The following is a 13,023-nucleotide window of genomic DNA, read 5'->3' on the forward strand; positions in this document are numbered from 1 at the left end:
AATAATAATAGCACTTACCTCATAGGTTTGTTATGTTGATTATTCTAGATAATGCACTTAAAACAATTCACACAATGCCTGGCTGCATTGGTCAACAATGTTAGTTTCAGTAAGTAGGTGGGCTTGGAGAAAGGTAGACAGAGGGAGTGAAATGTATTAACTGTAAACTATTTATATTTTGTTCCATACCATGGGGTCATGTTCACGTCATGTAATATATGAAGAGAGTCCCAAGATGGCGGCCACCACGAAGAAGGTGGCTGCAGAGGATGTCAATGTTACTTTTGAAGATCAACAAAAGATAAACAAACGTGCACTGAACACAAGTAGCATCACAGAGCTGAAAGAAGAAACAGACATAAAAAAGAAACAACTTCAAAATTTAGAGGATGCTTACTTACATGGACATGATGCTCGCTGATGATCACAGCTTCCTGATCCCTAATCAAACTGGTGATGTCTACATCAGCCATTCTCAAGAAGAAACGCAAGAAATGTTAGGAGAAGCAAAGAGAAATTTGCAGGAAGACATCGACGCCTTAGGATCCAGGGCGGAATCAATTCAGCAGATGTTAGCAGATCTGAAAGTTCAGTTATATGCAAAATCTGGGATCAATGTAAACCTTGAAGCTGATGAAAGCTGAACATTTTATCATCGTTTTTAAATTGTGTTTAATACATTTGAATACTGTTTAAATGATTAAAAAAAGGAAATATATGAAAAGTGTGCATATTGGCAAGAATTGGACCATCATATGGAAACTGAGAAATGTCCTGCTAATTATGGTGGAGATGGGGCAGTGATTGCTTTTGCTTTATCTCTTGTCTTATTTTTAATTATTTTTTTTATTTATTTATTTTAGAGAAGAGAGAGAGAGAGAGAGGGAGAGAGAGAGAAAGAGAGAGAGAGAGAGAGAGAGGGAGAGAGAGAGAGAGAAGAGAGAGTAGCAGGAAGCATCAACTCCCGTATGTGCCTTGACCAGACAAGCCCAGGGTTTTGAACCTGCGACCTCAGCGTTCCAGGTCGATGCTTGCTTGATTCACTGCAGCACCACACGTCAGGCTATCTCTTTTCTTAATGTTGTTTGCACCCAAGGATGCAGTTTTGTGTATGTGTCTGTGTACATATATGTATATTAAATATATAATATATATGATAATATATAATTATATATAATAAATATATATATATTTAGTGTAAATACCGTGAAGGGTAGTAAGCCCCAGAAGGTAAGAATGGTGTTGAAGAGATATGTTCCCATTGCATTTAAAATAAAACCCCACTCCTTCCTGGGGCCTAACAGCACCTCCTTGAAGATAGAAGGTACTCCTCTGACCTCACGCAATAGCCGTCATTCTCTCCCTCTGCTCCCCCCTCCCCTTCACCTGGGCCTGACATTGAGCATGTAATTCAGAACTCTTTATCAAGGTTATCTCTTTCCAGAGACCAGTCCCAATCCTCCTATCTCATTATCCTTTTTTCTTTTCTTTCCTTCATAACACTTATGCGCTATCTAACATTATCTCATGTTTACGTGTTTATTGTTAATGTGTTTATTAGATGCCTTTCTCCAGAATACAGACATCATCAGATCAAGGACCGTTTCTGCCTCGCTCAGCTACTGCTCCAGCAGTGCAACTCTGACAGGGCCCTGCCTAAGTATGGCATAAAGGAACAATGAATGCATGCCACTTGCTAATGACGGGGGGATGAGTAAGGGGCAGAGCAGCAGCGCCTCACCTCCCCACTGACAGACAGGCATGCACACCTGGGCAGAAGTTCAGGCATTTTAGCCAGAGAGCAGATGGCAGCCAAGGCGAAAGTGTAGGCAGCAATTGGCATGAAGGCTCCTGTCATCACAGAAACCTGTACATTTGGCTTCAGCAATTATCAGCCTTGTGCATCTTTCGGTAGAAACCTGCTGTTTAGACACGGCCACTTAGATCTGATGTCTGGGCTCTGGTGCAACCATAAATATAAGGCTAAAAGTCCATATCTTTATCTGAATTTAAAAAAAATAATAACTCAAGGAAAAGAAATCCCGGGGAAATAACACAGCATATTTTGATTCAAATCAGATTTACTGGGCCAAGTTTTGTAGCAGATGAGCAAGACTCAGAGCATATATCTCACAAAGTAGATATGACTAGAATGGAAATGACTAACAAAGCAGAAAAAGGAAGGAGACCTGACATGGCACTCAATTCCCCGGGAGCACAGAGGAGGGATTCGGGAGCTCCATCCAGGAGGAAGGCCTGGCATTCAGTTTCAGTGGAGGTAAACATGCAGCCTGTAGAGAAATCCACAACATAACAACCCTAGCTCTGCAAACAGTGGCGGGCCTACGGGCAGGTTGATTCATTGTTTCTGGCTGTTTGCAGAGAGCAGGACAAGATCTGGAACCACGGAGTTCCTCGAGAAGAACAGCTAGTTCTGAGCACAGCTTGGGCAGCTCCAGACACTGCCTGGGAGGAAGGCGGTGAGGCGTCTGCTCACGTGTGGCAGGTGCGGGTGGCACTCTGAGCTCCAGGAAGATATTCTGGTGTCTATTTTTAGCAGTGGGGTAGCACCTGAAAGGTTGTAGCAAAGATCCTTTGTGGACCCTTTTAGAAAGAAAAAAAGAGAGAGAAGGAAGGAGGGAAGAAGGGAGGGAAGAACAAAGGGAGGAAGGGAGGGAAAAAACGAATAAGAGAAAGAAACAAAGAAAAAGAAAGAAAGAAAATGACCCTTCCAGCCCATCTGTCAGGAGTTATGGCTGTTTACACACCTGGGGTGCACCCCCACCCAGAGGTTTGTGGAAATAACCAGAAGTTTGGGGTCCAAGCATCTGGCTTCAGTCCTGTGTCATCTAAGAGTTTCCTTAAGCAACTCTCCTTCCAGCTCTCTGTGACTCCTAAGTGAAAGGTGTGCCCGCCGCCTGCACCATGACCCCTCCTCCCAGATGACATGACTTTCCTGACAGACACTGTGCATTAAGCTGTGCTTTTGTTTTTGTTTTTGTTTTTTTTCTTTTTGAACTTTGTACAAATGGAATCAGGGTATGACCTCCAACAGCGGACACAGCAACCTAGAAAAGGAGGTGCTAGCACTGCATTCATTGTCCAGCCTGACATCAGCCAGAAAGCACTGAGGAAATAATAATATTATGGTTACTGGGCGAAGGCCTGCCATGTGCCAGACTCTGCGCTTGAGTTCATTCTCACAGTGTGCATGAGAGTCAAGGTATATGTCATTATCCCCTATGTCAGAAAGGAAACCGAGGCACCGAGAAGTTGTGATGTGACTTTCCGAGGTCATAGAACCTGTAAATGGCCAAGGAAGGGTTGGCACCTTTATCTGTTTGCCTCCAGAGCCCCTTCCATGACACGCTTTTTCCATGGGCTGCAAAGCCTTACAACAAAGTAGCTGTGAAATAACAGCTCATTCCCTCTGCACAGAGCCAGTCCACGTTGTGTGAGTGACCGAGTCCTCCCCTGCCTGGCTTGCCCCCACACTTGGTAAATCGAGTTGGTTTACATTTCCGAGGAAGCAATCAAACTACCCTTCGCAGAGCCAGCGGGTTCCAGAAGGCCTGAATTAAACTGAGAGGTCTAATTTGGGGACATTCTTACCACACAAAATTTCTTCCAGAACATTTGGTCCTTTGGGATTTCCCCAAATTGCCAATGATTAGACAGAAAATTCCATCTCCCTTTCCCTGGTTGCTTCATAGTGCCCAACGTTTCCCCTGGACCTTACCTATGAGTACAGCTCCTCCTTGGGCTACGTGGGCAACTCCTGACTATCCAGAGAAATTCAGGGGTCGTTTGTTTATTTGTTTGTTCGTTTAACAAATATAACTACCTCTGCCTTCACTGGTGAAGCCACAGCTAACCAATTACACTGGTTAGTAACTTGTTCAGTGCAGTCAAGAATAGAGGATAAAGGGATTCATGCATCAAGTCTCCTCATATTAGAGATCTTAAGAGTGTTTATATTCACCATCCAGATTACAACATACCTACTACCCTCAGAGTGCCAAAAAAAAAATTAGTCAGGCCTTAAATTAAACTTTAACCTTGTTTCAGATTAAAAATACAACTTGCCCCATTAGTTTCATATGTTTTTATTTCCTAGCCTCAAAAACAGGAATAGTTGAAATCCTACCCTGCACTCAACAACTGACACAATTTCCCCAGCCCCAGGCAAGCCTAATTGAGCAGGTCCTTTTGCTCCCACAATGCTTTGCAAAATTTTAGATGTTTGTTCCTCTGTCCCTTATCAGCCCCCTCCCCAAGTAAGCCTTCCGTATACATAATTGCATTACATTAATTCTAAGTATGATTTTAATTGCAGTATAATATGCATATGGACAGGGGCACACTCTGAGGGTTTGAATGTTCATAGAGTGAAAGAATATACCCAGCACCTCCAAAGGCCTACACCATGTTCCGTCTCCCCAGATGGCAGACTGACCCTGATTTCTAACACTGTATGCAAGCTTTGCCTGGTTTTTGAACTTCCTTGGTTTTGCTCATTGTATTAAACAGCATGTCTGTGGGATTTAACTACGTGGCGTTGTGTAGCACTGGTGAATTTATTCTCATTTGTGGCACAGCGTTCCATTCTGCCTGTGCAAGTATTTATTGGTCCATTCGTTGATGGACATGTGGGCTGTTTCTAACTAAGGAATCTTATAAATAGAGTTGCTTTGTACACTCTGGGGTATTTCTTTCTATTAAGTATGCACATAGGAGTATAATTGTTCAGGTTTAGTGAATACAATACTGCCAAACAGTTTTTAAGATGGTTGTAGAAATTGACAAGCTGATTCTAAAATATAAAGAGCCAAAAAATATTCAAGACAATCTTGAACAAAGCTGGAGGTCTTACACTACTACGTATAGTAAAACTATAGTAATTAAGGCAGTGCGGTGTGGGCACAAATAGAGCACAGATCGAAAGAGATAATTCAGAAACAGATTTATAAATAGGGTTACTTCATTTCTTGATTTAGGTGACAATTGCAATGCAGAAGGGCAATGATGTTTCCAATAAACGGTGCCAGATCAACTGGATAAACACATTTAAAAAATTGACTACACGTTAAAATCAATTCCAGATGGATTATAGATCTATATGCTAAAAGTAAAATAATGTGGCTTTGTAAAAAAATAATAATAATCACACACACACACACACACACACATATATATGTATATATATATATTACAGGGGTGTGCAGAAGTAGGTTATAATTGTTTGTATGGAAAAGACATACCATGTAGGTTATGATTATTACAATAGCTTAACTCACTAAAAAAAAATGTGGCAGCAAAAGTAGGTTTACAGTTGTGAGTCTGAAATACAGAGTTGATTTTTGTATTTTTTTTAATTGTTGCATTATATTCCATACAAACAACTGTGAACCTACTTTGCCCCACCCTGTATATATATATATATATATACATATATATAAATACTAAGGTATCAAAATTTCTTTAAAATAATACATAAAAAATTACTAACCATAAAAGAAAAATTTAATTAATTGAAGATTTAAAAATATATAAGTAGTAAATATTTTAATACTTTAAAAATAAGAATTGTTCATTACAAGACACTATTAAGAGACTGAAAGCAGAGAGAGCAGGTAAAGTTATTTGCAAAAATATATCCAACGAAGGACTTGTAAACAAAATGTGTATAGAACTCCTAAACATCGATTACAAAAAGATAGACAACCCAATAGAAAAATGTGCAGGAGGAGGAGGAGAAACTTGAATGGGTGCATCATACACACACACACACACACACACACACACACACACACACTACCCAAATGGCCAATAAGCATAGAAAAAGGTGCATAAGGGAAATGCAAATTAAAACTATCATGGACACACAAGAGAATGGCTACAGTGTAAAAAGTCAAGTAACACTCAGTGTTGGCAAGAATGTGAAGAATGTGAAGTGCCCCAGCCCTCATTCACAGCCAGGGGTGGTGAATATTGATACTCCACCGATTTTTTTTTTTACAGGCTCTGCCCCAATTTTTCTCTCTCCCCACCTCCCAGGGGAATGGACTTTAGCCAGAAGATGGTGGCTGGGAAGCCTCTACAGCTGCTAACAGCAAGCATGTGCAAACCTCTATTTATTCATGTTCTTCTTTCTATTCATTCACCCACCAATCAAACACTCCCCGAGCCTGTTTTCCCCTCGGCCCATTTGCTAAGGCCTGTGCACACAGCTGGGAATAAGACTCATTGCTGAGCAGGCTGGCTTCACAAGCTCCTAGAGAAACAAACAGGCACAGACTAGAAACAACATTTTTATCTCATCCAAAGACCCAAAGCATTCTCACTATTCTTAAATACATTCGTAAACTGAATTCCTAGAATTCAAGGTTAGGCTTGAATTCTAGGAATTTAAGTTGCAAAATTCAGGTTCAAGTTGTAAAATTATCCTCTTTGTTAGGCTGGACCAACTTACACTCCTGCCAGTGGTAGATAGACACTTGTCAACATGTTTAGTGAAAAACAGTATCTTGTTTTACATATTTCTTCGATCACTAGTGAAACTAAACTTCTAAGACGTGTTTTACAGTCATTTTTATTTCTTCTTTTGTAATTGGAAACTCACTTATTTTGTCCAAAATTACCATTAAAGTTTTCTTATAAATTTGAAAGAAGGCCTGACCTGTGGTGGTGCAGTGGATAAAGCGTAGACCTGGAACGCTGAGGTCGCCGGTTCGAAACCCTGGGCTTGCCCAGTCAAGGCACATATGGGAATTGATGCTTCCTGTTCCTCCCCACTTCTCTCTCTCTCTCTCCTCTCAAAAATAAATAAATAAAAATAATAAAATAAATTTGAAAGAAGGCTCTATGTGGCAAGTATATTAACTTTTCACTTGTTACATGCATTGCAAATATTTTCCCCAATATTTGATGTTTCCTCTTTAATTTTATTGTGGGTTTTTTCCCCTACATGTATGAATTTTAAATGTTTGTATAGGAAAGTCTGTCCATCTTTTAAGACTGTATTTTAGCAAAAAGAAGTCCAGCCTGGCAAAATTCTTAGGAAAGTTCTTTTCATTTCAAAATTATGAAAACTATTATACATATTTTTATATGGGTCCTTTAGTTATTTTTAAATACTTAAATCACTTGAAGTTTATTTTGCATGAGGTATGAGGTAGGACTCCAACAGAGAGAGTGTGTGTGTGTGTGTGTGTGTGTGTGTGTGTGTAAATTCTTTTTCCCTGAACAATAGTTGTTCCAGCACCATTTATTAAAGAATGTATTATGTCCCCTATTTGTTTGTGGGTTTTTAGATGATGTAGTTGAATAGTGAGATTTGATGTCAGAAAGATCTCCCTGGCTGTCTAGGTTGGCTAGTTGACCCTGAGTGGCCAGAGTGGAGATATGGACCAACAGAAGGTTCAGTTGTTGCAACAGTGTAGGAGGAAAGGTGAATGCCTGAAGTACAACAGGCAATGAGAGGTGAGGAGAGAGGACTGACAACCCTCATCCCTCCCCTCTGCTCCACTAAACCAGGGGTAGTCAACCTTTTTATACCTACCGCCCACTTATGTATTTCTATTAGAAGTAAAATTTTCTAACCACCCACCAGTTCCACAGTAATGGTGACTTATAAACTAGGGAAGTAACTTTACTTTATAAAATTTATAAAGCAGAGTTACAGCAAGTTAAAGTATATAATAATAATTATTTACCAAGTACTTTATGTCGGATTTTTGCTAAGTTTGGCAGAATAAATCTTTATAAAACAACTTACTATAGCTAAATCTATCTTTTTATTTATACTTTGGTTGCTCCGCTACCGCCCACCATGAAAGCTGGAACGCCCACTAGTGGACGGTAGGGACCAGGTTGACTACCACTGCACTAAACTCACCTCATCTAGCTGCCATTCCCAATCTATAAATTTCATCCACTGGCAAGGTAGGGAAGAGAGCCCAGTAGTTACTTAGAGAATCTGGAATCAGGCTGCTGCATTTATATCCTGACTTCAGCGCTAGAATCAGACTTATGATCAAGCCAGTGTCTTGATATTTCTGGCCCTCAGTTCTCCCACCCGTGAAGTGGAGATAATAATGACATCTATTGCAAGAGTTTATCAAGGAAAATTTAAGGAGAATATTTATATGAGTCTCTTCTCTTGGTGCCTGGCACAGACTGATCTCAACTGGTCAACACTGTTATCAGTTGGTTTATAAGGAAAGTTTGAACCACCAGTTTTCTCAGTACAACAGAAGTGCTTCCTTTGGATGAATGTGGAAGCCTGCGCCTGCAACAGAGGCTAGGGCAAAGCGGGCAAGGTGATGTGGAGGAGTCCAGGTCATGTGGTTGAAGGCACTGGTCTAGAAAAAGCTTGCTTTAGGGAGCCTCTATTCTTTAAGGTTTGCTCATGCAATAAAGCCTAAGAACTAAGGACTACTGTTAGTAAAATAAATTTTCATATTAATTAATGATATTCTGTATTCCCCTCATCCCCACTCCACTTTTAAACATAACTGTGTTTTGTTTATGAAAAGCTTTGATCAAAAGTTGAACCACAGGTGTTTCATTCCTTCTCGTCTTGTTTTTGTTTTTTTTTAAAATGAGGTACAGTGATACCTCGGTTTTCGTCAATAATTAGTCAAAAACGGTCAGCGAAATCTGAAACCGACATAAACCGAGGCAATTATTTTCATATGAATCAATGTAAATCCAATTATTGTACGCAGTAATCACTTACATGTAATTGTAGTGTTAGCACTCGCAATCAATAAAGAAAAACACAAACATCCCGGAAAGCAATGGAACTGTTTGGCTAGACATGCGGGGTGAGGCTCACACAACGAGAAAGAATGCCACACTGAGCAGGAGAACGCGTAGGCCGCCCTTTGTTCTCGCAAAATTAGCAGTGAGGTCACGTGGGCATGCTGACGAAATCCGAGACTAGTTTTTTGCAGAAAAATAATCAAGGAAAACCGAAACCAACATTAACCGAAGTCAACGAAAAGCAAGGCATTACAGTAATAGCTACAATGAACTGATTCCATCATGGGCACAGTGCTAAGCCCTTTAAAAATTAGCTCATAAATATTCCCTCTGTAATAACTTTCAGGTTGTTATGATCATTCTCAACGTATAGATGAAGAAGGAGAGTCCCTCAGAAATGAGGAGGTAACTAGCATGCAACCACATTACAAGGACCAAGGTTCAACCTCAGTCTCTGAGACTCCAACCTCGAAGCTCTAAACCCAGCAATGAATACAAATATTGATCGACTTATGACCTATGCAACTTAACGACCATTTGACTTTATGACCACAATCGCTAGCCACGACCGCTCCACGTCTGGCAGCTCAAGCGTTACCTAGCTGGATGTACGACAGTGCAGACCAGCTTCCAGCAGCACTACCATCTCCACGTGCACCATTTCAACTGTTATCCCAGACTCAGTACAGCAATTTGTGTTTGGTGTCTTGTATATTTTTCATCAAACCCCTCCCAAAGATGTCTACCAAGAGGAAATTGTCTTTGCAAATATTAAACCAGTTGTACTGGTAATGCAGTGTTTTACTTAAACCTGACAAATGTAAAAATAAGAAACAATGGTGTAGAGATGATACAAATGGCATAAAATGAACAAAGAAAATTATGATATATAATAATGAAAGAAAATTATGATAAAATATGACTTAAAGATTTTTATAACATCATTTCACAGTACTGTACATATAGCCTACTCAACTTACAACGAAATCGTGTTACAACCGGTCTGCCGGAACCGATTGTGGTCGTAAGTCGAGCACTAGCTGTACATAGACATTGAGTTGGAATTTTGGAAGCCAGGAAATCCAGCCTGGCAGATGGGAGAAATTATTCTCTGAAGGACTTAGCGCCTTCTGTTTATTTATAAAATGGCCAAGCCTGGAAGGATTTCAGAAATCATCTAACCCAGCTTCTTCACTGCACAGATGGAGAGCCTGGAGCCCAGACCAAAGAGATGTGCCCAAGCCGACTACACACAGTCCTCCACTGAATCCTGGGTCTCCTCACCCGGGGCAGTGCTGGGAACTGCGGGAGACAGGCTGTAAGCTGACAAAGTCCTTACAACCTAGGGCAGGGGTCAGGAAGCTTTTTGGCTGAGAGAGCCATGAACGCCACATATTTTAAAATGTACCTCCGTGAGAGCCATACAACAACCCATGTACGTTAAGCATTATCCAATAAAAATTTGGTGGTGTCCCGGAGGACAGCTGTGATTGGCTCCAGCTATCCACAACCATGAACATGAGTGGTAGGAAATGAATGGATTCTAATACATAAGAATGTTTTATATTTTTAACGTTATTATTTATTTTATTAAAGATTTGTCTGCGAGCCAGATGCAGCCATCAAAAGAGCCACATCTGGCTCATGAGCCATAGGTTCCCGACCCCTGGCCTAGGGCTTAGTTTAAGCCTGAGCTCTTCCCCGCACCCTTGGCCGTGGCATGGTAGGTGGAGGGTGCACTCTTAAAAGGATTCTCCTTTATACCTTAGATATATGACTTTGTATCAGAAACTTCCTTGTTTTATAAATGGCTTTGTTTTCTGCACTATATAATAAAGCTGGATGGGTGCCGTTTGGTTGCTCCACTACCACCCACAATGAAAGCTGGAACACCCACTAGTGGGCAGGAGGGACCAGGTTGACCAGCACTGCAAAAGTGGGCGGTTTTTATAAAAAGGTTCGCCATCACGGCCCTAGACCCTCCCAAGGTGCCATTCGAGCTTTGTTCACCCGTTAACCACTCACCGAACACCTACCCAGTATTCTAAACATGAGATCTCTCAAAGGCAAGTGGTAAAACACCCCAAGTGTCCATCGACAGACACTGGATAAATAAAATGTGCTGCATACATGCAATGTAGGATTATTCAACTTAAAAAAACAATGTAATTCTGCCATGCGACAACACGGATGAATCTTGAGGACATGCTGTGAAATGATCCTGTCACAAGAGGATAAATGCGATAGGATTCCACCAGTAAGGCACCTAGAGTAGTCAGATTCATGGAGACAGAAGAATAGAGGTCACCAGAGGCAGAGGGGAGGGAAGAGGAGAGTTACGGTTTAATGGGGATGGAGTTTCAGTTTGGGAAGATGACAAAGTTCCGGAGATGGATGGCGGTGATGGTTGCACAACAATGTGGATGTACTTAATACCACTGAACTGGGCACCTAATGGTTACACCGTTAAATTGTGTTATGTATATTTTATTACAATTTGAAATTTGTTATGTCCTTTACTAAATGAAAGAATTAAACTGTGATGTATTCAGACAATGGAATATTATTCAATGCTAGCAAAAAAAAAAAAAAAAAAAAGAGCTATCAAGCCTTGGAGGAGCCTTAAATGCTATTACGAGATGAAAAAAGCCAGTCTGAGAAGGCTACACACTGTGTGACTCCAATTACACGACGTTCTGAAAAAGGCAAGACTGTGAAGAGAGTAGAAGGATCAGCTAGGGGTGGGGAGTTAGGGGAGGGGGGTGGAACAGGCAGAGCACAGAGGTGTTGTTGTTGTTGTTGTTGTTGATTTTAATTTAACTTATTTATTTATTTTAGAGAAAGGAAGTGAGAGAAAGAGAAAGGAGTGCTAGAATGATTTTAGAGAAAGGAAGTGAGAGAGAGGAGAGATAGAAACATTGATCTGTGCCTGTATGTGCCCTGACTGGAGGTCAAACCCACAACCTTTGCGTATCAGGAGGATGGTCTAGTGCAACTGAGCTAACCAGCCAGGGCTTACCAAGGTCTTTCAGGACAGTGAAAATACTCTGTATGATACCATAGTGATGGAGACATATCATTACACATTTGTCCAAACCCATAGACGGTACAACCCCAAGGGTGAACCCTAATGTAAACTATGGACTTTGGGTGGTAACGACATGTCAATGTAGGCTCATCGGTTGCTAACAAAGGTCCCACTCTGGCGGGGGGTGTCGGTCATTGAGGAGGCCGTGCGCGTGTGGGGGAAGTTGGAGTCATGTGGGAAATCTCGATATCTTCCTTTCAATTTTGCTATGAACCTAAAACTGCTCTTTAAAAAAAAAAGTCTTTAAAGGGGTGTTGGGGAGGGGGTAGAGGTTTGCAAATGGGAGCACTCCTGCCCCCAGAGATCTCCCTGTCTGGCTGAGACACAGAGACAAGCCAGCAGTACAGAGTCTTGTGCTGGGAGACCTCCACCAGGCGACAGCAGGGCCTCCCTCCAGCCCAGAGGGCTGAAGGTTCTCTGAAGGTAATGAGTCCCTTCCACGTGAGGAGGCCTGCAGCCTGGGCACGGCCATCGCAGTGGGTCCCCAACCCTCACTGCAGAAATCCCTTCAAATACGGTGTGTAGGCCATTGGTCCAACCATTACCGACCTCACAAACCAGTGAGCTATCAACTGCCCTGTTGGAACTCAGTTCTGGTAAATGAGCTGTGACCTTAACAGAAATGAATGAATGGCATGCACAGAACACTCCCCAAGTGACCCCCTACTGCTTCTGAATTTCCAACTCAGAGGACCCTGCTCTCTGTTATGCGGCCTTCCCTCTTTTTCACCTTCCTCCTCCTCCTCCTGTCTTTCCAGAACTCTCAAAGCCATCCTGACCCTCCATTGCCTACGTTCTGCAGAGGGGACTGCATAGTGACAGAGGGCCTGACTAATGTGGCAGCTCTGGTAGCTATCTACTAGCCCCAGCCAGTCATGGGACTGGAGTTAGAGGTGACAGCCAGATGCCCTAGAGCACTAAGGCACAGATATGCAAAACTGAAAAGAGAGAATCGCTCTTCCACAACAAAGCGAAAACAGATTTAGGATTAAGGAATCTAAAGAAGGAACGTGCCCATCAGAAATGGCCAGAAGCAAGGAGAAGGAGTATCATTCACCAGAGGTGTAGAAAAAGCAGTCATCTTTCTGTTCATTTATTCGTTCGTTCATTCATTCATTCAACATATAGTTATTAAACCTTTATCATGTGCCAGGCACTGTTCTAGGTAT

General features: G+C 41.6%; 1 pseudogene; it reads left to right on the forward strand.

Moving 5' to 3' along the window:
- Positions 1 to 235: 235 nt before the first annotated feature.
- On the forward strand, positions 236 to 644 carry LOC136322778 (prefoldin subunit 4 pseudogene; annotated as a pseudogene).
- The last annotated feature ends 12,379 nt before the right edge of the window (positions 645 to 13,023 follow it).

Source organism: Saccopteryx bilineata, chromosome 2 (assembly GCF_036850765.1).
Source record: "Saccopteryx bilineata isolate mSacBil1 chromosome 2, mSacBil1_pri_phased_curated, whole genome shotgun sequence".
Taxonomy (NCBI): Eukaryota; Metazoa; Chordata; class Mammalia; order Chiroptera; family Emballonuridae; genus Saccopteryx; species Saccopteryx bilineata.